The following is a 27,567-nucleotide window of genomic DNA, read 5'->3' as shown; positions in this document are numbered from 1 at the left end:
CAAAGGTATTGGAAGTATAATCTCAAATATTCATTTGTATTATGCCCTTCTTGGTCCCCATGTGTAGTTTCGCTGCTGCCAACAGGAGTTGCCTGCAGGGTTCAATGATGTGGTGGACAAGATAAAGTTCACATATTAAATGGAATGATCATGTAATGTCCAGAATAGAGGATATATTGAAGGGCATTATAGAAAAACACTTAAAACACTTAGTCCATCATATGGATGCTCTAACCCTGCTAAGGGGACTCAGATCTCCCAATAAGCAAATGAGAACTATTTGTGTTCTTGTCTTCTTGGCTAGAAGAATCTTTTCTTGCAGATGGGAGGTGAGGGTGGAGGAGAGAATTGAGATAATTGAGGTTTACCTACATTCTTATTTTGGGCCCTGTTCTGCCACTTTTATTCACATGGAGCAGTGTTATTGAAATCAGTAGCATCGTTGAAAGCAATCTATTCAGAAAGTCAAATTCAGGAGTGATGGTTGAATGCATAAGGACACTCCCCAAAACCAGGGGAAATGCAGTTTGAAACATAGCATAGGTGAAATGAATGCTCTGGAAATAAACTTGTATTGAGTCTCACATATATCTGTTGGACTACTTGTGGAGTAAGGTATTCCATATGAGTGAGGGCAGGAGAATCTGACCCTAATAAAACACAGTACAGTGTAAAATGATTATCCAAATCCCAGGTTATACAAAACATGTTTCTGTTTCCCAAATCATTAAAAATAGTTACACCTGTGTAGGATTGACAACTGAAACTTATATACAGAATTTTTATGGAAACCAAAATTTGTCATGATGTTTGTGATGGGTTATCCCCCCACACCAGGGTGCCACCTGATGTACTGGAGTCCCACTGAACTTGCCTATTCCACCAGCCTGGGCTCCCTCACCCTGTCCTGCTGGGCCAGGCCCTCAAGCCTCCTGTAGCACACACATACACACAGGTAGGGCAACACCCAGCTACAAAAAGACACAGACACTGAGATCAGTTGTGTGTGGGAAGACTCAGCTCGGGGATTGCCCAGTACTCAAGTGCATACCCCCTCTGGAGTGTAAACCCAAAATTGTATTGTCTTGTGCTGCACATAAATCTATACAGCGTAAGTTCAGGAAATCTGCCCTCTCCCTCAATGTGGAAGAAGTTATGCACAGCTTCTTCCTCCCCCCCTCCCCACAGTTATGAATTACACAAACTGGTTTTAGAATAAACAAAAAAAAAACAAGTTATTAACTGCAAAAGGTAGATTTTAAGTGATTATAAGGGATAGCAAACAGATTAAAGCAGATTACTGAGCAAATAAAACAAACATGCAAGCTAGGCTTAATACACTAAAGAAATTGGGTAAAAATAGTAATTTCTCATGCTAAATGTTGTTTTAGGCAGGTTGCAGAATTTCTTGAGGACAAACTGCCCTTGCTAGCAATTTAAAATACCAAGTATATCCTTCATGGGCCAGACACCATTCCTAGCCCGGATTCAGTACTCCCCCCCACACCTTCTTTGTCTTTGTTTCTTAGAGCTTCTCTACACTGGCACTTTGCAGCGCTGCAACTTTCTCGCCCAGGGGTGTGAAAAAAAACCCTCTGAGCATAGCAAGTTTCAGCACTGTAAAGCGCCAGTGTAGACAGTGCACCAGCGCTGGTAGCCGTGCTCACAGCGCTGGTAGCTACGTCTCTCGTGGAGGTGGTTTTATTAGAGTGCTGGGAGAGCTCTCCCCAGTGCTCTGCCACAACTACACAAGCTAAGTTAAAGCACTGTCGCAGCTGTTTCCAGCAGTCATCCTGGTGGGGATTCAGTGAAGAAAGAACCCAGGTTAACTCACTCCCCAGCCTTAAATAGGATTTGCAAAAGGCGGGAATCCTGTTTCCCAGTTTGATCCCCACCTCCCCTCAGTGGAAAAACACTAGAAGGCCAAGATGGTGTCCAGTACCAGATAACATGATCACCTGACCCTGCAGTGTCAAAGCAGCATCCCAGAAAAATTCTCAGGAAGGGGGGAGATTAGCATCTTCAAAGTCCTATTGTTCTCCCTAATGGCCTATCCAGGCTGATTGAATTCCTTCTGGTGGGCGTTCCCCAGGTGCAAAAAGTTGTAATTGTTACATAGTTCATAGTCCTAACTTTAGATACAAAAATGATACATGCATACAAATAGGATAATCATATTCAGTAAATCATAACCTTTCCAATGATATCTCACTTGACTCATCTTGCCTAAAATATACCTTAGTTATGCCATATTCATATTATAATGATAGTTCTATGAAGAATATGGGGGTGTAGCATCACAATGTTATTCATTATAAAAATCCTGATATCTATACTCAAAGCATTTGGCCAGTTGGAGTTCACCTATGTTAAGAAGAAATGAAATAGAAAAGAAAAAGGAAGAGAGAGACAGGGAAGATAAAGAGAGGAAAAATAGGAATAGAAGTGAAAACCAAGGATGAAGTGGAGATGTTGTAGCAATTAATTTAGCAGTAGGCTCTGGAATCAGACTATTTTGGTCATTTTCACACAACTTTTCCTATTTCAAGGATAATAAACATAAGGAATAAGTTATTTGGCCAGATGAAGTGAGTAAGAAACTGCCACATATCAACAAACAATTGGTTTCACCAAGATTTCACCTGATTTCTAGAGACACCTATTTCAAGAAACACTAGACCTCAAGGGATTTCTAAGCACATGGCTTCATTTATGAAGATTGAAATGTCTGAAGAAGAAATAGGGGGAAATGTGATTAGGGTAAACATTAAAAAGAACCAGACTTATTTATTCTGGCTGGCTTTATTCTCTGCTCAATCTGAATATGCCACAATGTTATTGCCCTCTTTCGGCCTTTCCCTAGACCTTGGATACATTGTTGGTGTCCCTAATGATTTCCAATACCCCCCAGGCTAAGGCCCATATTCTGCAATCATTACTCATGTTGAATGAGTATTATTATCCAGTATTACATCTGCCTAGACTGCATAACCCCAAGGGAGTTTGGCCTGCTGGTAGAGGAGTAGCCAGGCCTTCAGCTATCTGACATACATGCCACCCCTTTCGGAATTTACTAACTGAGGGATGCTTTCTGCTCCAGAGGTGAAATCCTGGCCCCACTGAAATTAATGGCCAAACTCCCAGCAACTTCAATGGAGCCAGGATTTCATCCCAGTCTCTCATCATTAACATGTGTTAGCGATCTCTCCATTCCCACTGCCAGCATGAATCCATCAATGAAAGGCAAGATTACATGCAGCAAGGAAGCGATAGAGGTGGAAATAGAATCCAAATTACCTGACTTCCATCCAATGACCTATTTACTAGATCACACTGATCTAGTTGATATACCTGAAATGGCATCTCCAGTCCTTTAACTTCACAAAACATTGCATGTCCTCATTTCCAAAAAGTCTGTGAGATTCCCTGCAGCAGTGGGGCAACTGCAGGTGCTTGAGACTTTGTTATTTTGTTCAGTTATTCTGATTAGAGCGGTGTGCCTGATACTTTTCAAAAGGTGGTGGATCTTTGGTTTTGACTTTAGGTTTCAGGAAGAGACGAAGTTGGGCATCTGGATAAAAGAAGCTCTGTGGTTCTAAGCTACTGAGAAGTCAGGCCCATCAATCTGTCGAGTCCAAGAAAAATATAAAAGTGTAAGACAATCTTCGTGTGCCTCTTGGAACTTTTCAGAGACTGAGTTGGAGGATTTTCCCGAAGTTACCCAAAGAGGCATTACCAGTTGAGAGTAAGAAAAGCAAAGGACATTACTATCAACATATGAAACTTGTTCTGTCCTATGGGATTTTTACCATTCTTAATGAGTATTATTTAGCTACCTGACAGCAAAATACTTACATGAAAACCTTCAACCGTAAATATATGGAACAAATTTCATATAAGATACAAACATTAACTAGGCAGTATATCATGCTACATTAGCATGATAGAATCAAAGTACTATGTATAGTAAGTAAACCCACATTCTTTATCTGGATGACAATGTATATTCACACAATATTAAATAAACCATGTAAATATCGTCACAACTATAATACAAACTGACAAAAACAAGATCATTCAAACTTAAAAATGACAGTGTGTAATTAATTAACCTATTCTGTTTTCCTAAGTGCAGCTGTACTAAACCAGTGTTCAATCCCACACTCTGTGCTGTGGAAACAGGGTTACAAAAATTTAAATATAGGCCTCTCAGTTGTAAAAAACAAAGCAACTGTCATGCTAAGTCTTAGCTTAATAACGCAGGACCTGTGAAAGCAGGGATCACGTCAAAAGCGGGTAAAAAAACAGCAAAGTAAAGTCACCATGACCCAGCCTTAAAATAGCAATGTTTTAAAAACAAAAGTAAAAAAATACAAAAATGGGCAAAACATAACATAAACAAACCTCAAATGTTTTTAATTAATACATGCCATTAAAATGTATAAATGCTTGTGTAATATTGCTTATATTTTGAAGAAACTGAGGCAAAGATGCTCTCTGTCAGCTGTGTTCTTCCCTTGCAATTCCATGTCCTAAATAAAGCTGTCTCTGAAGTTCATTTCTTCCACAATATTTGGTGCCGTGACTCGGATGGCTACGCCCGGCTGAGGCAGTGACCGCTACTATGGACCGTCCCCCTTCGAACCCCAGATCCCAACCCAGAGGTAAGAGACCTTTTGAAATCTCTACTGGGGTATCGGAGGAGGACTGACCGTGGGGCCGTCTGTCCCTTTGGGCTCACGCCATGCAAACTTTTGCATATGCAAGGAGATCAGACACAGAACGGTGTTGGGAAATTGGTTGCTCCATGTAAGGTTAGTTGTATGCATACGTGGGGCTGGGAAATGTGTGTTGTTGCCCCAGGGTAAGCCAATGTGTGGCTTAGGTCAGACCTATTAAGTTAAGGGGTTGTGGTGATGTCCTCAAAGAAGAACACAGGTGTGTTCAGTCCGGACAGAGGGGTTGTGATGACGCCCTCAGGTTAAAACAAAAAAAAGAAAAAGAAAAAAAAAAAACAATGTATCGTGGTACGAAGAAATAAAGGCCTTGGTGTGTGTGTGTGCCAGTGTAAATAAGGGTCACCGAAAGATGCTCAAAGTTGCCTGCGAAGCCTACAAGCTCATGACCGGGGATATCTCTAAAACAAGCTCAGTGGCTGCATCTTAGGGGATCGGTAAAAGATCCTGACTAAGGCAGCTCTCTCTGCCTGGCATCGTCTGGCGAGGGGTCTGCCTGGGTCTAGAATTGTGTGACCTCATCTTCCCCCACCCCCTCCTCCCCGAATAAATCACTGACTGATCTGATCACCTTACCGGAAGCAATTAGAGTACGCGGCATCTCTCTCTGAAACTAGCCAACGCCCTTTGCTGAAGGAAGGTGTAGAAGGGTCATGGACATCCTAGATAATCTTTCCTGTGTGAGTGCCCAAAAAGTGGTGTGGTAATTTTAGCTTTATAAGCCGCTGTACTCAATGGACACAATAAAGACGTGTCTTAGTTTATGAGCCGCTGCAGTGGACAGGGCACCCCCACACGCTTAAAAAATGGGTGAAAATCAGTCGAAGGACTTGTAAGTACTTCAAAAATTGAAATTTTTACACGCGTAATAATCCATCTAAACAATTCCCACTAAAAGGTACCTTCCATTAAAATGGGATCATACGTCTTAAAGGTGCTCTCTAAGACTCTCTAAGACACAAAGTGTAGAATTTAAAAAGCATACGAATGCCTCCCTACCCAAATTATTTTTTGTTAACCCCTCATCTTCTTTACATCCCCAATTAGTTAAGGCTAAAAGGAAAAAAAAAAAAAAGGTTAATTTAAAAAGGCAGCTTGGTTTCTTCCACAGTGCCTACTGCAATATCCCACCAAAACAAGATGGTTAATGACTGAAGGAGGCCTAGATGAGCTCTGGATTCAAACTGTGGATAACTAGTATTTGAAGAGCTGCCTATAAGATTATATTTTGAATTAGTAACCTACTACAAACTGCTTTGTGTCACTATATGTAATTACCAAATTAGGACTGATTAGACAAAGTTGGCCATCTCTAATTTTCATTTCTGAGACATCTTACTGAAATGTATCCTACTCAGAATTGCATCAACATTTCATTTGTGGGGGCACAAAAAGATCAAAGAGGCCTGGCCTGAAAATATGCCCTTAAAAGCTAAGCTATTTTGAATTACAAACAAAATAAATAAATACAACCATACATACAAAGGAGTCTGAAACAACTGATTTCTAGTATTTTTAAAAATGGGTTTCTTCTGTTTTTCATTCCCATTCCTCACTAAAATTGAGATTTTTTTAAAATAAAAATTTAATTTAATTTCAAAATGGGAAAATGACATGAAAACGTCATTGTGTTTTTTTCTGCTGTTTAAGAATTTTTAAATTCTAAATGTCATAAATTTTTTTGCCCAGCTCTACTCATTTCCAGATCTATGCATTTGTTCTGTAAGGCTACAGCCAGAGAAAACGACTTCTCTAAAAAGAAAGTATGTCCCTGGGGTGAAATCTTATTTAGCCAGATTTAACCTCAAAGTAAACTGTTAGGGCAAGTTAAGAACCCTTTAAAGAAGGGTGTATTACCATGGACAAAATCAGGTCTAAATATAATTCAACTATAACTAACAGCATCCATACTTTAGCTGAGCTAAACAAATAGTTACTAAGGATTCAACTAGATTCTTTATTCGGCTAAACTCACAAAAATGCAAAGTTAAAGCCATCTTATTCCCTTCAACCATTTTCCTGTTGCTCCCTCTAGTGTCTTTCAGTATGTATTGTATTTACTTCTCATGAATCTTTACAATTAGAGTAAAAAGAAGAACAGGAGTACTTGTGGCACCTTAGAGACTAACAAATTTATTAGAGCATAAGCTTTCGTGGACTACAGCCCACTTCTTCGGATGCATCCTGTTCTTCTTTTTGCGGATACAGACTAACACGGCTGCTACTCTGAAACCTACAATTAGAGTAGATACAGTAAAGTCATTATTGTATTTGTTGTTATTCTGGAATTATTCAATGTGCTTGGACTCAAAGGTTATTGCATTATTATCCTCTCCAAAAATCATGATAGCTTGCAACAAGTAAATCCACTAGAAGAAAGAGAGGAAAAGCAATGGCATTCTGTATTGGTAGGCATTTCCTTACTTTAATTCCAGAATGTAACGAGAAAAAAAGACATTTTTCATCCATGTATCCTACCCCAATTTGTGAAATTACATTTATTCTCATAAAAACAGTGATTTAATCAACTGCATCCTTAAATATTCAGAAGTGTATCCGGTGGTATATATGCCTGTAGTTTATCTTTGCAAAACAATAGCTTTATTGACATGAAAATGTGACATATTTCATCAATATTTCATCACATTAGACATATAATAAATCCTCAGTCCTTGACAACTCTGCCCTGATGTAATCTAAGCTAATGCTGTTTTGTTACAGTATGCTGACATCTGTCAACAACATTGTTAACCACTAATTGCTGTTCTTCATCCCAAGAACATGTCCTGATTTTTAATGGAGGCCAGACGAATATTTTACTTTACTAAGAGTTACTTTGTCTCCTGCCCATTTTGGTGAAGGGGGACTCCTTAATTTAAAGGGAAGATAGCATAGGAAATGAATTAATTGATTACAATAATTATGACGAAGAATATGATGAGAATATAGGGGCTGAAATTTAGGTTCAATTAAGTCAACTGAGAGGTGTCTTTCAATTGACTTCTGTGGTCTTTGGATCAGGTCCATAGTGCTTTCCACTTACATAGAACCTTTAATCTGAGGATCTTGTAATTTTTTCAAAGCTACGTATTATTAACCCCAGTTTACAAATAACTAAATTTAGCTGAAGAGAGATTAGGAGCCTAAATACCTTTGCTCATCTATCTCCTAACTGCTTCCTCAATCCCCTTAATCCAATATTTAGGCTCCAATATCTAGGGCTGACCTGGGTTAGGTGCTTAACTCAAGGAGAGGGCTCACAGCTGAGAATCCCAAGTGGAGGGAGGTGCCTATGGCCCAGATCTGTTGGGCCCAGATCCCCAAAGGTATTTAGATGTCTAACTTGATCTGAGCCAAGATGCCTAAATTCCTTTGAGGATCAGGCCCCTAATGCATCTCACCTGCTCACAAGTGTGCCAGAATAGGTGGAGTTAAGGGTCTATGGGCCCCATCACTTTTTACTGGCCATAAGGGTGACTGATGAGGGGCGAGGGTGGAGAGCAGCAGGGAAGACGCAGGATGGGAGCAGGATCTTGGGGAAAGAGGCGGGGCAGAGACTCACAGGGAAGGGGCAGCACAAGAGCAGGGACTCACGGAGAAGGGGCAGTGCAAGAATGGGGCCTGGGAGGGTGGAGGCTTGGGGAGAAGGGGTGGTACAGGGGCAGGGCTATGACTTGGGTGCCTGTGACCCCTCCACACACACATTTTTAGGGTGCTTTTGCCACTTCTGGCTACTCACTTTGCTCGCTTCTGAGAATCCCTATCTAGGTAAATAACTCTCCCTATGCATTGTATGGGGAGCCTGGGCACCTAAGTCAAAATTGGGAACTCCAGCTGGACACCTAGTTTGCAACACCTAAGGGCTTGTCCACAATGGCACTTTACAACGCTGAAATTTTCTCGCTCCCGGATGTGAAAAAACACTCCCCTGAGCGCTGCAAGTTTCAGCACTGTACCGTGCCATTACAGACAGTGCACCAGTCAGTGCTGGTAGCTACACCTCTCGTGGAGATGGGTTTTTTTAGAGCTGCGACTATGTAAGCCAGTGTTTCCCAAAGGACGTACTGGCCGCCACTTCCAGCAGCTCCCATTGGCCTGAAGCAGCGAACCGCGGCCAGTGGGAGCCGCGATCAGCCGGACCGGCGGATGTGGCAGGTAAACAAACCGGGCTGACCCGCCAGGGGCTTTCCCTACACAAGCGGCGTCCCAAGTTTGGGAAACACTGACATAAGCCATGGCAGCGCTTTAACGTTGCCAGTGAAGACATGCCCTAAGTCCCCTTTGTGAATCTAGCCCCAAGTGTCTTGCATATGATCATTGTTACTGTGGTGCCAACTGGCAAAAAGCTCACTGTTCTTTACAAGCAACTCCTGTCTCAGACCTGACAAAGTCACTACACTTAATATATCACTTTCATGTTACTTATCCATAAAGGGTAGCATGTGAGGTCTCTACTGAGAGCTTGCAACCTATTGATACTCATAACCATTGTGAGATGTGTGTGTGGGTAATAGTTAAGGAATAATGTAACTATATTTAAACTGATGGTCTTGTGGTCTTGAAGTGAAGTGAGTTACCAGAGAGTCACATGTCTTAGTGAAGGCCCATTCAAGCAGGAGGGAATTTCACCCCTCCCTGACTAGCTGATTATGTAATGTATTGCTCAATTGTCTATCTTTGCAGCAACCCAGAAAAGTCAATTGAAAACCATCAAAGGCAAACTATAAACATCAAAACTACTTGGAAGTGAAAAGGAATGAAAGGACATTGAGGGGAGTGCCCTATCTGTGAATAACAACAAGAGACTGAGTGGAGAAAGACACTCTGGATCCCTTCACTTTAGGAGGGTTCCAGGGTTGATTCATGAAAGACATGGTCCTAGCTCCTTGGGGCTAACATGTCCTGCAAAAGACTGAACTTTGGGGTGAGAATCTCTACTTTATTAGCTAGGAAAGGTAACTATTAATAAGTGTAGGCCATACTTCACAATTTATTATTTTGTTTTACATGTAACCATTTGTTTCTATCATTCATATTTGTTTTTATCTGAATCTCTACTCTTTCTTAAATAAATGTCCTTTTGTTTTATTACAATTGAACTCAAGTGCTATATGTAATACAGGAGCAGTAGTCTAAGGTAAAACTGTCAAACAGGGGTACATTGTTCCTTTGGGAATACAGGATCTGGGAATTCTGTGGTTGTGTGGTGATCAGGAGCTGGATACCACATGGGGACACTTTGAAGGGACTTGGGGGCTGCGGTGCATCTATTGTCAACCTTGTAGGCCAGGGGTCGGCAACGTTCGGCACATGGCTTGCCAGGGTAAGCACCCTGGCGGGCCGGGCCAGTTTTATTTACCTGCTGACGCGGCAGGTTCGGCCGATCGCGGCCCCCACTGGCCGCGGTTCGCTGTCCCGGGCCAATGGGGGCGGTGAGAAGCCGCAGCCAGCACATCGCTTGCCCTCGCCGCTTCTCGCCGCCCCCATTGGCCCGGGACGGCGAACCTGCCGTGTCAGCAGGTAAATAAAACTGGTCCAGCCCGCCAGGGTGCTTACCCTGGCGAGCCGCGTGCCGAACGTTGCCGACCCCTGTTCTAGGTAAAAGCAAGGCTGGTATAGACCAAAGGAGAGTGCTTGAATGGCTGACAGGCAGTTTGTGTTAGGGAGCCAACACCCAGCTAACATAGGCAAGACTCCCTTGGGCTGGAGGCAGGTGGCAACAAGGTGACCCTCAACCCTGGGTGCTCTGAGAGGTGTCACAGTCAAAGTAAATCAGTGGCAGAGCTGGAATTAGAATATAGGCCTCCTCATTCCCAGTTGCACATATTAAACTACCTAACAATGGACAATACATTATGAAGAAAATCACAAAGAATACCACTAGCAGTTGAGGTCATGACTGTACCACCCACAGAAAAAAGGCCCCTGTGTCCCATCCCACCCACAGCACCCCAGCCTGCCCACTGCACATCCCCTTTCCCTATATTATCCTTGGACTTGTGGAGTGCCCTTGCAGGGCATGATCAGCCTTACTTATCAGTTGTGTTCTCTGTGCATTTTTCCCAGTATCATTAGCTGGTGTAATATGTGATACTTTCACTTATAATCTAATTCATTTCAGCTCTGATTCAATAAAAAAAATTAAATTCAAGCATACTCTCTATACATCACAAATTCTGCATAAACAGTATTTGTACGAGACATGTTTTATTACTGGTTCTAAGATACAACCTAGTTGCTTCGATCTCTGCTCTCAGTCTGTATTTACACAATCAGTCTGATCTATCTTTATGAAAAGTACGCAGACTACTGTTGACAACCAGAGCTACACAAACAGGAAAAAGAAATACAACAATAAAAATAAACTCTTGATAAGCTTATGTGTCCCTTGCCAGAGTGCTGACTTCACTCAGACAATAAAATTTTTGTTTGCATACATACTTGTGTGAGTATGGTAAAATATTTAATTTGGAACATAATTAGTGAAGGTCATAAAGCTTCCTAAGACTGTTGTTAAACTCAGAAGACTAGACCCTCAGCTCGACCTAATTACGCTTTGCACCACTTCAGTGGTGCAAATGTAATTGACAGTTGCTTTCTAGCATCATCTGTAGATTCTCTTTGCAGAGAATAGTGGGCTGCAGCAAGGCTGGTGGAAAAGAGCTTTGGGAGGGAGGAGCATTTCAGAGCAAAATGGGAGAGGCCAAAGCATGATGCACTTTGGTGACCCGGGCCAGCAGAGAAGCCCTTTGAGAAACGTTATGCAAAAATGAATGGACCCATTATGTGGCCAACTCTCACAGTTTTAACATAAGTCTCATGATATTTGGTGTTTTTCTTAAAACTCTAGACTAGTCCTGTGAATATACCAGAATCTCAACTTTCATTTTTAAAAAAGGTAAGTTTTTAGCCCAAAGGCTGTGGACATGAGCTTGCAAATGTGAACCCTAAAGGTGCGAAAGCAAGAAAATAAGTAAAAAAGAACTATAATGTATTATTTTTAAAATCTCATGACTTTTAAGCCAATTTCATGATTTTTAAATGCTTGGATCTGGTAAAACTGCAATTCTTATTGAACTCTATGGACAGAGTGTCATTTACTTCAATGGGGGTTGGGGTCAGGCTTTACATGAGCACTTATGACATACAGAAGTTGCAGCAATCTAACTCAACCACTTAGCTGAATTGGCGCAACTTGCTGTATGGCCACCCTGAAATCTGACCTCTAACAGTTTGGGACAAGCTTAACAGATGCAAGCGAGATTTAAATGTACGTAAAAGTGTCCACACACAGAGTTCTACGAGGTTAGATAAATTGGTGTAACATCATACTTTTAGTTAAACTGGTTTCAGAGTAGCAGCCGTGTTAGTCTGTATCCGCAAAAAGAAGAACAGGAGTACTTATGGCACCTTAGAGACTAACAAATTTATTAGAGCATAAGCTTTCGTGGACTACAGCCGAAGAAGTGGGCTGTAGTCCACGAAAGCTTATGCTCTAATAAATTTGTTAGTCTCTAAGGTGCCACAAGTACTCCTGTTCTTCTTTTTTTAGTTAAACTGGTGCAACTTTGTGTGTAGACCCATCTGCATTGAACAACTATTGTATAAACGCTATTTTAATCACTTAGAAACTTTAGCTCAACAACAGTTATTTGGTATTACTACAGGAAGGATGAAAATGAAAACTTCAGAACGGGGCTATAATAGGTATTGGAGTTTTTGGTTTTGCCTAGGATCAGTACTAAAAAAAAATTCATTATATTATATTGATACTACCATGTTGCATATTATATTGAAACTTCCAAAAATATACTATTGATGAGGAACAATATATTATTTAAATAGAATGCCTTGTGCTATACAGTTTGTGAATGTAACAAGAACATTTTATTTTAATACCAATCTTTTAGTATAAAGGAAATGGAAATAGTGAATATATATTTTGTGGGACAGACCAAGTTTCTACTGGATATTAGGTTACAGTATTAATATGCATAGTACACCTCTACCCCAATATAACGCTGTCCTCGGGAGCCAAAAAAACTTACCGCGTTATAGGTGAAACTGCGTTATATCGAACTTGCTTTCTGCCAGTGTGCGCAGCCCCGCTCCCCCGGAGTACTGCTTTACCGCGTTATATCCAAATTCGTATTATATCGTGTCGCGCTATATCGGGGTAGAGGTGTAGTTATTTTTATGAAATGACTAGTTTTCCCCAGATAAGAAAATATGGTGCTGAAAGACAAAATAGAGACTATGGAGTTTTTGACCCTCTCAGTGAGATCCAATTAAGTTCTGAGCAGTGACCTTCCCTTGTGTCAAATTGTGTTAAAATGTATGTGACAGCTTTTCTTATGGAAACTTCCATCTATCGATGATTAAGGAGAGGCTGTCAAACTCATTTATTTGAGATTACAGGCAGAATTCACAAGAAGTTTCCAAAAGCAAAAGCTACATTGGGTTTATCCATTACATTACATGGCCTCATACAGTTGTTTCACTTTCACAATAAGTGTCTATTGTTTACAAAACGTACAATTGAAGTTTCTGTTAGCACCGACAACTTCAAATTACTACAATGTTTACCTTTTCTGAGAAAGAGAATTCTATTATTTTTTAAATAAGCTGACTTCGGTTATCTCATTTTGCTTTCAGTGTGGATACTACCAAAATCCAAATAAATGTATTTGACCTTGATAGCTTGTGCAGAAAAAGCTATATCTCAATGTTATATTTAAAATATTATATTTAGGGTTGTTCACTGGCACAGCTATAATCAAGAATCTGTCATCATTTCCATTAAACTTATATTTTATGGGGTTTATAACTTGCACACAAAAAATCTCTTTGAAACTGAAACTTGGCATAAAAGATCTTATCTCAGAAGTGAAAGGGGTTTTGCTTTATTACAATTTAAAAAAACCCTGTTGAGATATTTTAAATTATAGAACTGCAAAAACAAACAAAAATTAAACATAGATAGAAAGAAATGTATATTTCAAAGTTTCAGATGCATTATGGATTTCTTTTGATTACATTAAATAATTCACCTCCAAAATGTACATTATCTGAGACTATAATTACATCAGTTCCATTCAGACTATGATTACATTCCATTCAAATTCAGTTCTTAGTGTTAATCTGAAGTAACCACAATAACTTTACAGTGCAAACAATTAAATCATGTGTAATGTGATGGCGTAATGTCAGAATGGAATGAGATATAAACCCCAAATGTTATTTCAGAACACCTTTTTTGTCCTTGTAACCTAGCTTGCTCTCTAACGTCATTGAAACCTAGAACTCTGCCAGGAAATTCAGGATAGTTTGTAAATAAAGAAGGCCAAATATTTTTTCAAAACTATTTCTTTTATATATATTATAATGCACTCTTTGATTAGTATTATTCAACCAACTCTGCAGCTTTAGATAAATATCTGTAGGTCGAGAGTTTCAGAATTTACTACCTACACTGAACCTGCAAATGAGCATTTGTGCAGTCAAAATAGGTTTATGTGCACATTGTCCAAGTTCCATTTTGGTCTGTTCTGAAATTTAGGCCCATAATGTACATCTCCAACTGATTAGTCACAAGGTGTCCTCACACTATGGGCTTGGCTACACTTACAAGTTAGAGTGCACTAAAGCAGCCCAGTGCGCCCTAACTCATGACGCGTCCACATTTGCAAGGCATGTAGAGCGCTCTGACTCCGCGGCTAGAGTGCTCCTGGTACTCCACCTCGGCGAATTGAATAATGTGTGATGCGCCCCCGCTGGAGCGCCGCAGCGCCAGTGTGGACCCCCTGGTCTGTTAATGAGCTCTGATCGGCCTCCAGAAGTGCCTGTCCTAGCCACTCTGGTCGTCACTTTGAACTCTACTGCCCTGCCCTCAGGTGACCAACCACCAGACCCGTCCTTTAAATTCTTTGGGAATTTTGAAAATCCCCTTCCAGTTTGCTCAGCCAGGCGTGCAGTACTCTCAGCGAATCTTTCAAGGTGACCATGCCTCCACGCGCCAGGCGATCCCCAGTATGGAGCAATAGCGAGGTGCTGGACCTCATCAGTGTTTGGGGGGAAGAAGCTGTCCAGTCCCAACTGCGCTCCAGCCATAGGAATTACAATACCTTCGGGCAGATATCAAGGGACATGATGGAAAGGGGCCATGACCAGGACGCACTGCAGTGCAGGGTAAAAGTGAAGGAGCTGCGGAATGCCTACCACAAAGCCTGTGAGGCAAACCGGCACTCCAGTGCTGCCCCTGTGACCTGCCATTTCTACAAAGAGCTGGACGCGATACTTGGGGGCGACCCCACCTTCCCTCCAAGTACCACCATGGACACTTCAGAGCCCAGTTCAACAAGGCAGGAGGAGGAGGAGGAAAGCGGGAGCAAGGGTGCCAAGGAGGAGGAAGACACCCCGGAATCCCCAGATGCATGCAGCCAGGAGCCGTTTTCAAGCCAGGAGAAAGGTAGCCAGTCACAATGGCCGGTGCTTGGGCAAGGACAAACACCAGAGGAGGTTCCCGGTAAGCAGCTTTTATTTTGGGAAGGAAGTTATTAGGTGTGGGCTCTTGGGACGAGGACAGTTAGGGCTGCATGCCTAGATGCGGAATAGGGCATTGATGTGCTCTCTCACATCATGGTAATCAGCCTCAGTGATCTCTTCAAAGGTCTCATCCAGAACTTGGGCAATGCGCTTGCGCAGGTTTCTTGGGAGAGCTACTGTGGTCCCTGTCCCAGTCAGGCTAACATGTCTGCGCCACTGTGCTGTGAGGGGCAGGGGGACCACTGCTGCACATAGGCAAGCCAGGGCAGAAGCCACATTGTAGTAGAAGACCCTCCCTTGCTTCCCAGGTCACCCTCAGCAGTGAGATATCTTCCAGGATGAACTCCTCTTGAAAATGTGGGGACAGTGTTCAGTATAAGGTGCCCCCTGCAGCTGTTGGCTCTCCCCAAGGCACAGAAACCCAGAAGACAGTACAGCCCTGAAATAATCAGTCCTCCTTGCCCCTGTGCTTACTCACCATTTTGGGGCTTCTGTGGGTTATGTGCGCTCGCTTTGGGACGGGCAAATTATGCTATTGTGTAGACTGTGCTTGCCCTCCTTAAGTACGGGGGAATCATTGCTCTGTCTGGTGTGAACAATGCTGCCTCTGTTAAGTGTTGCATTTTGCCTTTACAGATGCAACCTTGAGATCTCAGCCGTCCATCTTATCACTGGCCGAGAGGCTGCAAAGGATCAGGAAAAGACCACGTAGAAGCAAAGAAGACATGCTGCATGAAGTAATGCAGCAGTCACTAAAGAGAATCTAAAAGCACAGAAGTGGAGGGAGAGTGAAAGGAGAATCTGCCAGCAGAATGAGGAGCGCCGGCACAAAAGCGCGGTGCTCCGGCAGCAAAGCACGGAGCGGCTGATAAGCATAATGGAGCGCCAAGCAGACTCCCTCCAGGCACTCGTAGCCATGCAGGCGGAGCACCACCACCCCCCCACCCCCCCGCAGCCCTTGTCCCAAAACTCTTTCCCTTGTGCCCCCATGTCACCTCCAACCCACTTTCCCCAATATCCGGATTCTTATCGCTACCAGCTGCCTCCAACACCTATAGTTTCACCACCCAGCCTTGAAAACTATGACCCTTACCCACTGCACTCAACCCCCATCACTATGCAGTATAGCCATCCTGAAGTGCAGCACTCATTGCACAGCACTCCAGACAGGAAGGCTGAGTATGATAACAGGACATACGCAAGTCTGTGATTGTACCGTTCCCCACCCCATCCCCTTGCCCTTTCTGTTTCCCAAGCAGTTGTGTTTCTTTTCAATAAATGAATTTTCTTTTCAATAAATGGATTTTTTGGCTTTGGAAACATTCTTTATTATTGCATAAAGTAAAAGATACCTTAGCCCAGGAAAGCAACAGGCACTGCAAGTCAGCGTAGCAAACACAGATTCCTACTAACATTGGAACCACTTCACTCCTGTGCAGGGCACCAGACATTACTGGTGGCTTTTAACCTCAAATTGCTCCCTCAAGGCATCCCTAATCCTTGCAGCCCTGCGCTGGGCCCCTCTAATAGTCCTGCTCGCTGGCTGTTCAAATTCAGTCTCCAGGCGTTGAACCTCCAAGTTCCATGCCTGAGTGAATTTCTCACCCTTCCCTTCACAAATGTTATGGAGGGTACAGCACGCGGATATAACTGCGGGGATGCTGTCATCAGCCAAGTCCAGCTTCCCATACAAAGAGCGCCAGTGGCCCTTTAAACGGCCAAAAGCACACTCCACAGTCATTCTGTACCGGCTCAGCCTGTTGTTGAACCGCTTCTTGCTGCTGTCAAGGCTCCCTGTGTAGGGTTTCATGAGCCACGACATTAAAGGGTAAGCGGGGTCTCTAAGGATCAAAATGGGCATTTCAACTTCCTCTACGGTGATCTTCTGGGAAAAAAGTCCCGGCTTGCAGCTTCCTGAACAGGCCAGTGTTCCGAAAGATGTGTGCGTCATTCACCTTTCCGGGCCAGCCTGCGTTAATGTCAATGAAACGCCCCTGGTGATCCGCAAGAGCCTGGAGAACCATAGAGAAATACCCCTTTCGATAACGTACTCGGAGGCTAGGTGGAATGGTGCCAGAATTGGAATATGCGTCCAATCTATCGCCCCTCCACAGTTAGGGAAACCCATTTGTGCAAAGCCAGCCACAATGTCATGCACGTTACCCAGAGTCACCATTCTTCTGATACGATTAATGGCCCTGCAAACTTGCATCAACACGATTCCAACTAGGGTGACCAGACGTCCCAATTTTATCGGGACTGTCCCGATATTTGCTTTTCAAGAAATTTTGCCCTCCTGGAGGGACTCACGCCCCCCCCCGCCCTGACTCCACCTCCTTCTTCCCCCATTGGCTCCCTCCCCAAATCCCTGCCCTCGCCCCGCCTCTTCCCCAACCACGCGGCATTCCTCCTCCCTCCCAGGCTTGCAGGTGCATGGCGGCGCAAGCCGAGAGGGAGGGGGTGGTGGCAGCACCTGGATCCTGGAGCTGGTGAGTCAGTTCTGGCACCCAGGCACCGGGCGGGCAAAGGGGGGCTGGCAAGGGAGGGAGGGAGGGAGATGGGGGGCTCAGCTCTGAGCCCCCGCCGTGCCAGAGGGCTCCTGCCCGGCCCTCGGGCTGCTGCACATGGGGGCCCGGGGCCGGGAGCGCAGCGCAGAGGCTGCTCCAGCCCTGCAGCCCGCAGGGCAGCATGGTGGGTCCAGGCGGGGGCAGTGCGGAGTGTGCAGGGGCCGGGTGGGCGGCGGAGGCGTGGGCCGAATCCCCGCTGCTGCCGGGGAGCCCTGCGCCTCTCCCTCCCGCTCGCGGCTGCAGCTCCTTCCCGGTTGGACGCGCCCCCCGGCCTGCCCCGGGCACATGCGGCGCGCGTCCCGCGGGGAGCCCCGCGCCTCTCCCGCTCGGCTGCGCACCAGCAGCTCCTTCCCGGCGGGAGGGAGACTAGGTGTGGGGGACCGGGAAGGAGCCACAGCTGCGAGTGGGAGGGAGAGGTGCGGGGTTCCCTGGCAGCAGCGGGGATTCGGCCCGCTCCGCCCTCCCTGCCTGCTCCGCACTGCCCCCACCCGGACCCACTGCGTGCCACATGTGGCCGGGCTGGGGGGCGGGAGGATCCGCAGGGGGGGCAGCACGCGCGGCCAGGGCCTGCTAATGCCCCCGGCCCCTTTGAACCCCCCCTTTTTTTTTGCTCCGCCCCCCACGCGTCCCGATATTTGATATCTCTGATCTGGTCACCCTAATCCCAACAGTAGACTTTCCCAACTCCGGTTAGCAACCGATCGGTAGCTCTCTGGAGTTGCCAGCTTCCAGATTGCAATAGCCTCCCACTTCCCCACCGTCCTTGCGCCACAGGGTGGGAACGAGCTCCTCACACAGTCCCATGAAAGTGGCTTTCCTCATCTGAAAGTTCTGCAGCCACTGCTAGTCATCCCAGACTTGCAGGACAATGTGATCCCACAGTGCTTGTTTCTGGAGCCCAAAAGCGGCGTTCCACGGGGGTGAGCATGTCCGTGAATGCCACAAGCAGTCTCGTGTCATATGCGTTACTCGAGTCGATATAGTCATCGGAGTCCGCACTGTCAGTTTGGATGTTAAGGAGTAACTCGGCTGCCAAACGTGACATGCTGGCAAGACTTGTCAGCATATTCCTCAGCAGTTCGGGCTCCATTCCCGCAGACCAAAAAGGGAAGACAGAGCACGCAGCACAAAAAACGTTGAAAGATGGCGCCAAATGTGGACGGAAGCAGAGGGATTTCTGGGATGCAAAGCAATGCATCACGGGGCGTTGGGACAGGACCCAGAATGCCCCACAACCCCCCAGCCCCATTCCCACAAGCCACAGGGCCAGAATGGGAAGAGGTGCTCTGTGGGATAGCTGCCCATAATGCACCGCTCCCAATGACGCTGCAAGTATCACAAATGTGGCCACGCCAGTGCACTTGCAGCTGTCAGTGTGAACAGACTGCAGCGCTTTCCCTACTGTGCTCTACGAAGGCTGGTTTAATTCAAATCGCTCTACATCTGCAAGTGTAGCCATGCCCTATGACAATTCGTATGAGGGAAATCTGATGGAGGAAGATGCACACTGGTTATTAGAACAGGTGATAGTGAATCAGGACTTGGTTTCTATTCCATGCTCAGCCATGGCTGTATGATCCTGGGCTATTCACCTAAACCAGAAGTTTTGACTGTTCAGTGCCACAGTTAAACACCTAAATCCATATTTAAGCAGTCAAATATGCAGCTTGATTTTCAAAGATGTTGATATTCTACAGCCCCCACTGATTTCAAAGGGTGTCCAACACCTACACCTGTGAAAATCAAACTGAACTTTAGGGCATGTCTTCACTAGCAATGATAAAGCCCTACCGCAGAAGCGCAGCCGTGGCAACGCTTTAACGTGTCTGTGTAGTCGCGGCACCACCTCCACGAGGGGAATAGTTCAAAGCACTAGGAAGGCAGCTCCCAGCACTGTTGCACTGTCTACACTGGCACTTTACAGCGCTGAAACTTGCAGCGCTCAGGCGGGTGTTTTTTCACACCCCTGAGCGAGAAAGTTGCAATGCTGTAAAGTGCCAGTGTAGACAACCCCTAAGGTATCCATGTTTGGAAATGTTGGCCTTAACTTCTCTGCACCTGAGCCTGCCCACTGGGGAAAGTGCTAGTCCTGTCTATGCCGCAGAACTTTACTTTCACTTACACAAGCCTTACTCCAGCTGCCCAAAGCACTATTATAGAGACAAGTGGGTGAGGTAATAGCTTTTATTGGATTAATTTCTGTTGGTGAGAGAGATGAACTTTTGGGGTTCTACAGAGCTCTTCTTCAGGTCTGGGGGGTATCAGGGCCGGCTCCAGGCACAAGCTTCTCAAGCAGGTGCTTGGGGCGGCGGCTCCGGAGAGGGGCGGCACGTCCAGGTATTCGGCGGCAATTCGGCGGACGGTCCCTCACTCCTCCTGGGAGAGAAGTACCTCCCACCGAATTGCCGCCGCAGATCGCAATCGCGGCTTTTTTTTGTTTATTTGTTTTGTTTTGGCTGTTTGGGACGGCCAAAACCCTGGAGCCGGTCCTGGGGGGTACTCTGAGCCTGACAGCTAAATAAAAAGTGGAACAGATTGTTTAGCAGAAGTAGTTAGCACACATTCTAAGAGATCATTCAAGGTGAATTGGCCTGTTATCACCTCTGCAGTCCTAGAACAAAAAGAGGGGGTTAGTGGGTTACAGATTGTTGTAATAAGGCATAAATCCAGTGTCTCTGTTCAGTCCATGATTTTTAGTGTCTAGCAAAGTTATAAATTTAAGCTCCCAGGCTCATCTTTTGAAAGTGTTGTGCAGGTTTCCTTTAAGGAGAAAGGCCGATAGGTCAGACAGTGATGGCTGTATGGCTTATTATAATGCTCTGTAACCCACTGATCCCCTGTCAAGCAGGGTCAGTGCAACGATGTTTCGCGCCCTAGGCGAAACTTCCACCTTGCGCCCCCACCTCCCCGAGCCCTGCGGCAGCTCCCCGCTCCCCCTCCGCCCTGAGGTGCCCCCCCCGTGGCAGCTCCCCACCCCCCCCGCCCTGAGGCGCCCCCCCCACGGCAGTTCCTCACCCCCCCGGCCCGGGGAGCCGTGCGGCAGCTCCCCACCCCAGCTCACCTCTGCTCCGTCCCCTCCCCGAGCCCTGCGGCAGCTCCCCATCCCCCCCCCCCCGCCCTGAGGCACCCCCCGGCGGCAGCTCCCCCCCCCGCCCTGAGGCACCCTCCCGATGGCAGCTCCCCCCCCGCCCGGGGAGCCATGCGGCAGCTCCCCACCCCAGCTCACCTCTGTTCCGCCTCCGCCCCAAGCACGCCGTCACTGCTCCAATTCTCCCACCTCCCAGGCTTGCGGCGCCAAACAGCTGTTTGGCGCCGCAAGCCTGGGAGTGAGAGAAGCAGAGCGGGGCGGTGTGCTCAGGGGAAGAGGCGGAGCAGAGGTGAGCTGGGGCGGGGAGTTCCCCTGCGTGCCGCCCCTGCCCTTACTTGCTGCAGGCGGCCCTCCCCGCGCCCCCCTGCCCCAGCTCCCTCTGCCTAAATGACGATGACGACCGGGGCGGCCGAAGATCTGGCCGCTGTGGTCGCCACCGAAGAAAATGCTGCCCCCCAAATGCTACTGCCACTCCAGGCTTGTATTAAACTTCCAAGGTTACAGCTTTTCTCTGACCTTGGATGGGTAGATGCTGCCACCACCCAAGTGCAAAACCCCCTTTGAGAACCCAGGAAGGAGCACTTGGGAATTCCTTCCTGTGGGGTACCCTCAAGCCCTTTCACACCCCCCCCTCTGAGGAAGAGCTGAGAAAGAAAACAAAGGAAATCAGCTGCTGACACCAGCTAATTAAACAACATATGCACAAACCTCTTAGGACACAAAAATTCAATCCTGTTCTTAAAAAAGATAAATTTTATTAAAAACAAAAAGAAAGAAAATACATCTGGAAACTTAGGCTATTGCTAGATTTAAAAAGAGCAAATACAAAAATTAAGAATCCAGAATAGCTTTCTTGAAGTCCATCTTAAAGGTTACAAGCAAAACAAAAGCACCTGGGGTTAGCAGAGAGGAATCCACAAGCAATAAAGTAATAAGAGAGAGAAACTTAATCGCATCTTTCTAGACATTTCCTGATCTCTTACATATCTGGGGTTTTAAATGAGTAGTTTCTAGGTATGATCTGATGATTTTTCATACCTGGCCCAAGCTCTTACAGCAGGGATCGGCAGCCTTTTGCACACGGCCCGTCAGGAAAATCCGCTGACAGGCCGGGCCGCTTTGTTTACCTGCAGCATCTGCAGCTTCGGCCGATTGCAGTTCCCATTGGCTGCGGTTCGCTGTTCCAGGCCAATGGGGGCTGCGGGAAGCCGCGTGGGTTGAGGGATGTGCTGACCGCGTGCCAAAGGTTGCTGATCCCTGTCTTACAGCATAGCTGCTCTGTACCGTCTCTCCAGGAGAAAAACAGAGACAGACAAAGGGGAAGTTTTTCCCATTGGCTCTTTTGGTCAGGTGCCCACTCCCTTCCTTTTACCTATGGACTTTTTAACCCTTTACAGCAGGGGTCGGCAACGTTCGGCACGCGGCTCGCCAGGGTAGGGGCTGCGATCGGCCGAACCTGCCGCGTCAGCAGGTAAATAAAACTGTCCCGGCCCCCCAGGGTGCTTACCCTGGCGAGCTGCGTGCCGAACGTTGCCGACCCCTGCTTTACAGGTAAAGCAAGTAGAGAACAGCTACTAAGAGGAATTTTATAGCTAACTGGCTGGGTGGGTGTCCATAAAAGGGAGCTACCCCACCCTCCTCCATTTATCACACTCCTTCTTTTTGTCCAACAACTGCAGAGGTGTTAGTGGGCCACTCAGCCTTGAATGGTCCCTTAGACTATGTGCTAACTGCTTATGCTAAACTATCTGTTCCAACTCCCATTTAGCTGTGGCACTGGGAGTACCTTCCCAGGACCTGAAGAGCTCTGTGGCTGTGAAAGCTTGTCTCTCACACCAGCCGAAGTTACCTCACTTAAGGCTTGCCTACACTGGCACTTTACAGCACTGCAACTTTCTCACTCAGGGATGTGAAAAAACACCCTCCTGAGCGCTGCAACTTTCAGTGCTGCAAAGTGCCAGTGCAGACAGTGGCAGACAGCCGCGCTCTCAGCGCTGGTAGCTATTCCCCTTGTGGAGGTGGTTTTTTATACAGCGCTGCACTGCGACCACACAAGCTGCCACGGCAGCGCTGCTAGTGAAGACGTGCTAACACCATTGTCCTGGAGTCTCCAGGAATTAAAGATTAATATTCAATTAAATGTTTTGTCATGTGATGAAACCTCCAGGAATACATCCAACCAGAATTGGCAACCCTACCCACCTTGCATCCGACGAAGTGGGCATTCACCCACGAAAGCTTATGCTCCAATACATCTGTTAGTCTTAAAGGTGCCACAGGACTCTCTTGCCTACCCACCTTGTCTCTGTAATATCCTGGGCCCGTCAGGGCTACCACTGCACTGCATACAAAGCCCAATTGCCATTTTAGAAATAGGCCAGATTGTTGCCAAGTCTCTTGCAGAAGCTGCAGCAAGGGGGGCAGTGTGACTGGGAGAGGCGGGAAGCTCTTACCTCGCAGGCCTGCCCTGGGCACACCTCGCTGGCTGCCCACCCTGCCGGCGGGAGCCCGCTCTCGGCTCGTGGAGCTCAGTGTGTGTGTGTCGGGGGGCGGGCGTGTGCAGCCCCCAGTGCAGCCCCGTTCCCCACTTTGCCCCAGTCTCCTCCCGGGGCGGGCTTAGTGCCCAAGTCCCGGGCCTTGGCCGGGCTCGCCTCTCCCGCCGGTCGGGAGCAGGGACAGCAAGTTCCTGCCGCACTGGGGCCACTTCTAGCGCAGGAGGCCGGCGGCGGCCGGTCCGCAGCCAAGGCGGGGTCAGGCCAGGGTGCAGCCGCTCCAGAGCCGGCATAAAACCGAGCTGCGCTTTCTTCTTCCGCACCCCGTCACCTCCTCCCGGCTTCCCGCGTCCCGCCTTGGGCCCGGGCCCAGGGAGCCGCCGCAGGTAAGGCTCGCTCTGCCCGTGCGCTGCCCTCAGCATCCGAGCTGGGAGCGCTCCCCTTGCGCGCGTTGTCCCCTGCAGGGACAGCCACCCCCCTCCAGTGAGATTCCCCCTCTCCTACGTTTTCAAGCCCCTTTGGGGCCCCGTTAGTCTCTGCGTCCACCAGGAAGAGCCTGCACCGCTAGCGGGACAGGGCGCTCCGGGGCATGGGAGCTCAATTTCTTGCCAGCCCTGCACACTGTGCCAGACCGACAGGGTTAGAGATGGGGGACCAGCTTCTGACTAAAGTTTGTTGTTTGTTTTAGTCACTTTCTCCGACGTTCAGAACTGTAAGACATCTAGCAAATCTGTGAATATTTTACAGGGGGTTGCATAGTTCTCAATAGGAGAACATTTTACTGAGGCTGAAAGTGCTTTGGCTTTGGGCAGGGATTGTCTTTTTATATATTTATCCCTAACCGGGTCCTCTGCGCAGTTAGGCACTAATAATGAGAATAATAATAACTACATATCTCATTATTAGGGGCATATCACAGGCTTTTGCTTCCCAAAGCATTTTTGTGAGGGTAGGAAAGTACCCTGCGTTTCTGGCAGGTATGAGATTTTTTGTGCTATTATTTTGTTTTTGTTTGTTTGGTAGGTTTTTTCCCCCCCCCCACCTCTGTGTGGATAAGAAGAGCATTGCTCCAGATATCTCTGATCATTATGGTTTGCAGCATGTTTTTAGATCTTTAATCTGCTATGTAAATCAGATTTTCTAAGGTGCAGATCTTGACTGCATTACTCACTTTTTTATTCATTCCTTGAGCAAAACCTCATGGCAGTCAGTGGGAGTTTTGTCAAAGTAAAGACTGTAAAAAGTGAGTAAGGACCTCAGGATTTGGACCCACGTGAATGTAGGGTAAATACCATAATTTATATCATTTTGTAATATTCAGATTTGGGTGCCTGAAGTTAGACATCTAGAGTGGGATTCTCAAAGCAATGTAGGGGATTTAGATTCATATCTTCCATTATTTTAGTGAAGGATAGGTGTCTAAATCCACTAGACTCCTTTGAAAAACCTCTTCTACAATCCAAATGAGGGCTTTTATATTTAGGTAAATGAACTTTGTACACACAGGTTTGAAAGTATTGTACAGTACAACTATTTTATTATTTTCATGTTATAATTCTATGCTATTCAATTTGAAATAGCTAATTGTTGATTCCCATTCCCCTTTAAACTGGTCTGGTTCTGTGTTGTTCTTATTGAGAGTTTGCTCTATGAGATTTACTCTGATCAGCGTGAACTCTTGTGGTGTTACTGCATTGATTCATCAGTGCTGTCAGGATACTTTTTAAACCAGTGCTAGCGATAGTAACAGAGCATTTATAACCATTTTGTTAAGTTTTGACATGTCAGTATGTCAATGATGTGATATTTAGGAACTTTAATAGCACAGACATTCATTGTAGTGTATTACTTCTGCTCGAGAAGTTTGCTAGTTAATATGACCATATTCAATTACACTAGTAGGCCTTTCTAGTGAAGTTTTTTTCCCCTTGACACACCACCTTCGCTATAAGCAGGTGCTCACTGTAACCAGTAGTGCAATCTGCACATTCAGTGCATTGAATCAGTTTTGAACTTTCTTTCTGCCTCACTCTAAACAGAGTTTCTTTGTATCTGAGCTGCTTACAAGTAGGTTCCAAAGTATGTATAATAACTCACTAGTAAATGTTTACACTAAACAGTAGTATGCCATGTAACAAAGAACAGTGCAGGGAAGTCATCTATTTAATATTGGAGAAGATACACAAAGGTGGATGAATAGCAAAATGAAAATATAAGGGGAATTTTGGGGTTGAAAAGCTTCAGTAAGATACAGTTAATTACATTACTAATCAGAGGTGATTATACCACTAATTAGAGGCCATTGAATAGGTATGGAAAATGCTTATTTGTTTTGTTTCCTTTCTGTAACTGATTCCAGTTTTGTTTATTGTTTCAACATTACTGGGTATTGTGTAGCTGAACCCAAAACACCACCTATTTGATCAGCAGGTTTTTGTGCTAAATAAGTCCAAGGTCACCTAAGGAAGACAAACTCTGACTACCTTAAAGCATAGTTGGCTGTGCACTGCCTGTCAATTTGTTCATGAGACTTTGTGGAGTTTTATTTTCTCAGATTCTCCACTTCTTCTTGACTTCTAGTTGGATTCTAAGACATTCTTTTCACTTTAAAACAACGTAATTGCAGACATGTTTTGCAGGCTTAATTGTGGTTAATGCATTTCAGAATCCCAGGATTCCACATAAAAATGAAATTCTACCAAAGCTAACATAGATTAAACATGACTCTGCGTCAGTCCATGGGCTGACATGGCTTGGGGAATAATAATAATAGTTAGCACTTCAATAGTCTTTGTCTTTCCACAGCACTTTACAAACAGTGGCCCTGATCCTGCAATCATCTCCATATTGGCAGAACCTTTTGTCCATGCATAGTCCCACTGAAATCAATGGGGCTTTGCATGGGTGCAAGTGTCTGCCCACACAACAGATAATAAGCAGCAGATTCAGTGGAGCTGCCTGTCTGCAGACTCAGGCAGACAGCACTGTTCACATTAGGAACAGTTAACATTCAGAAAGTCATCTTTACAAGTACAATGGGTATCAAATTAGTATGAAATCCGGATCCAGTTGTAGTCAATGTGAGTGGGCCATCAACGTTTTCATTCTGCAGGAAGAGATGGGCCTGGGTCATCAGAGAAGATTTCCTATTGACACTGTTGAATGGATTTTGCAAAGCCTGATTAAGGTTTTAAAGCAAACTATTTCAGCACATAAATAACTTGTATGGAGTCCCATACAAGAAGGCTTCCATGACATTACTCATTTAAGAATTACCAAAAGTTCATACCCTTGTGAGAATTTACACTACTTTACTAGAAAAGAATATTTCGTTTTCTGTAGCTACTTCATGCTGTTGCTGTAGATGTTAAAAAGCACTCAAATGCAACAATGATGGAGATAAATTATTTTCCATCAAGTTATTTATTATGTTTGTGGTTCCACAACCACATAGTTTGTGGTTCCATAACCACATTTACATGTTAAATAAATACAGAATCCCTGAGAACTCTCATTAAAATCAGCAGGAGTCTCTTTTATTAGCTTACAAAAAATATAAGTTTGATGGCTGTATAAATGTTTAGCTAAGAGGATAATAATTTCTGTGAAGCCTTCATTGTCTAGGGATGAAGTGGCCAGAATTTATACTGTGTCTCACACACTCTTTGATTTTGCATTTACTTTTTTTTGGTAAGTTTAAATTGATATAATTTATAAAATAACATGACCACCTCAAGGAAGTGAAGATTATTCTACTGTAGACCATACTAGTGTGTTAAGTACATGTGTTCTGAGTAGCTGCTGTTTTCACTGCCCCATTTTCCAATTTAGGTGTAACATAAACTATTTTAATTAATATTGTGTCACCAAAAGGGTTTGAAATGGCCAATTGAATTCTACCAAGATAGAGTCTTTTGATGAAAACATATCTTTATTGATTGTAGAAGAAGAAAATCATTCTTAAAATGAAATCCACAGAAAAATCATATCCCTCAGAGAAAATTTCTGAGTGGCAGGCTGAGATTAACATCATAAAATTGAATTTGTGCTGCAAACCTTTGATGTAATCAGCAGCTGGGAGATGGTGTTGCCCTTACTGTGCTCCTTCTGATTGTGGTGAATTACTGTGAGGAATGAAA

The 27,567-nt window shown here is 45.3% G+C and overlaps 1 protein-coding gene across 2 annotated transcripts in view; it reads left to right on the top strand.

Annotated features, from left to right (window-relative positions):
• Positions 1 to 27,567, top strand: part of WDR72 (WD repeat domain 72) — a 214,804-nt gene that overhangs the window by 8,907 nt on the left and 178,330 nt on the right. The window contains exon 2 of one of the 2 annotated variants that reach the window (XM_054042143.1): positions 4,477 to 4,664. The gene's annotated coding sequence lies outside the window, so the exon portion shown is untranslated. Of the gene's footprint in view, positions 1 to 4,476; positions 4,665 to 23,640; positions 23,815 to 27,567 lie in introns of those variants that run through there. The other variant, XM_054042142.1, reaches the window with a different exon arrangement.

Source organism: Malaclemys terrapin, chromosome 10, assembly GCF_027887155.1.
Source record: "Malaclemys terrapin pileata isolate rMalTer1 chromosome 10, rMalTer1.hap1, whole genome shotgun sequence".
Taxonomy (NCBI): domain Eukaryota; kingdom Metazoa; phylum Chordata; order Testudines; family Emydidae; genus Malaclemys; species Malaclemys terrapin.
This window is presented reverse-complemented; position numbering and strand designations above follow the sequence as displayed.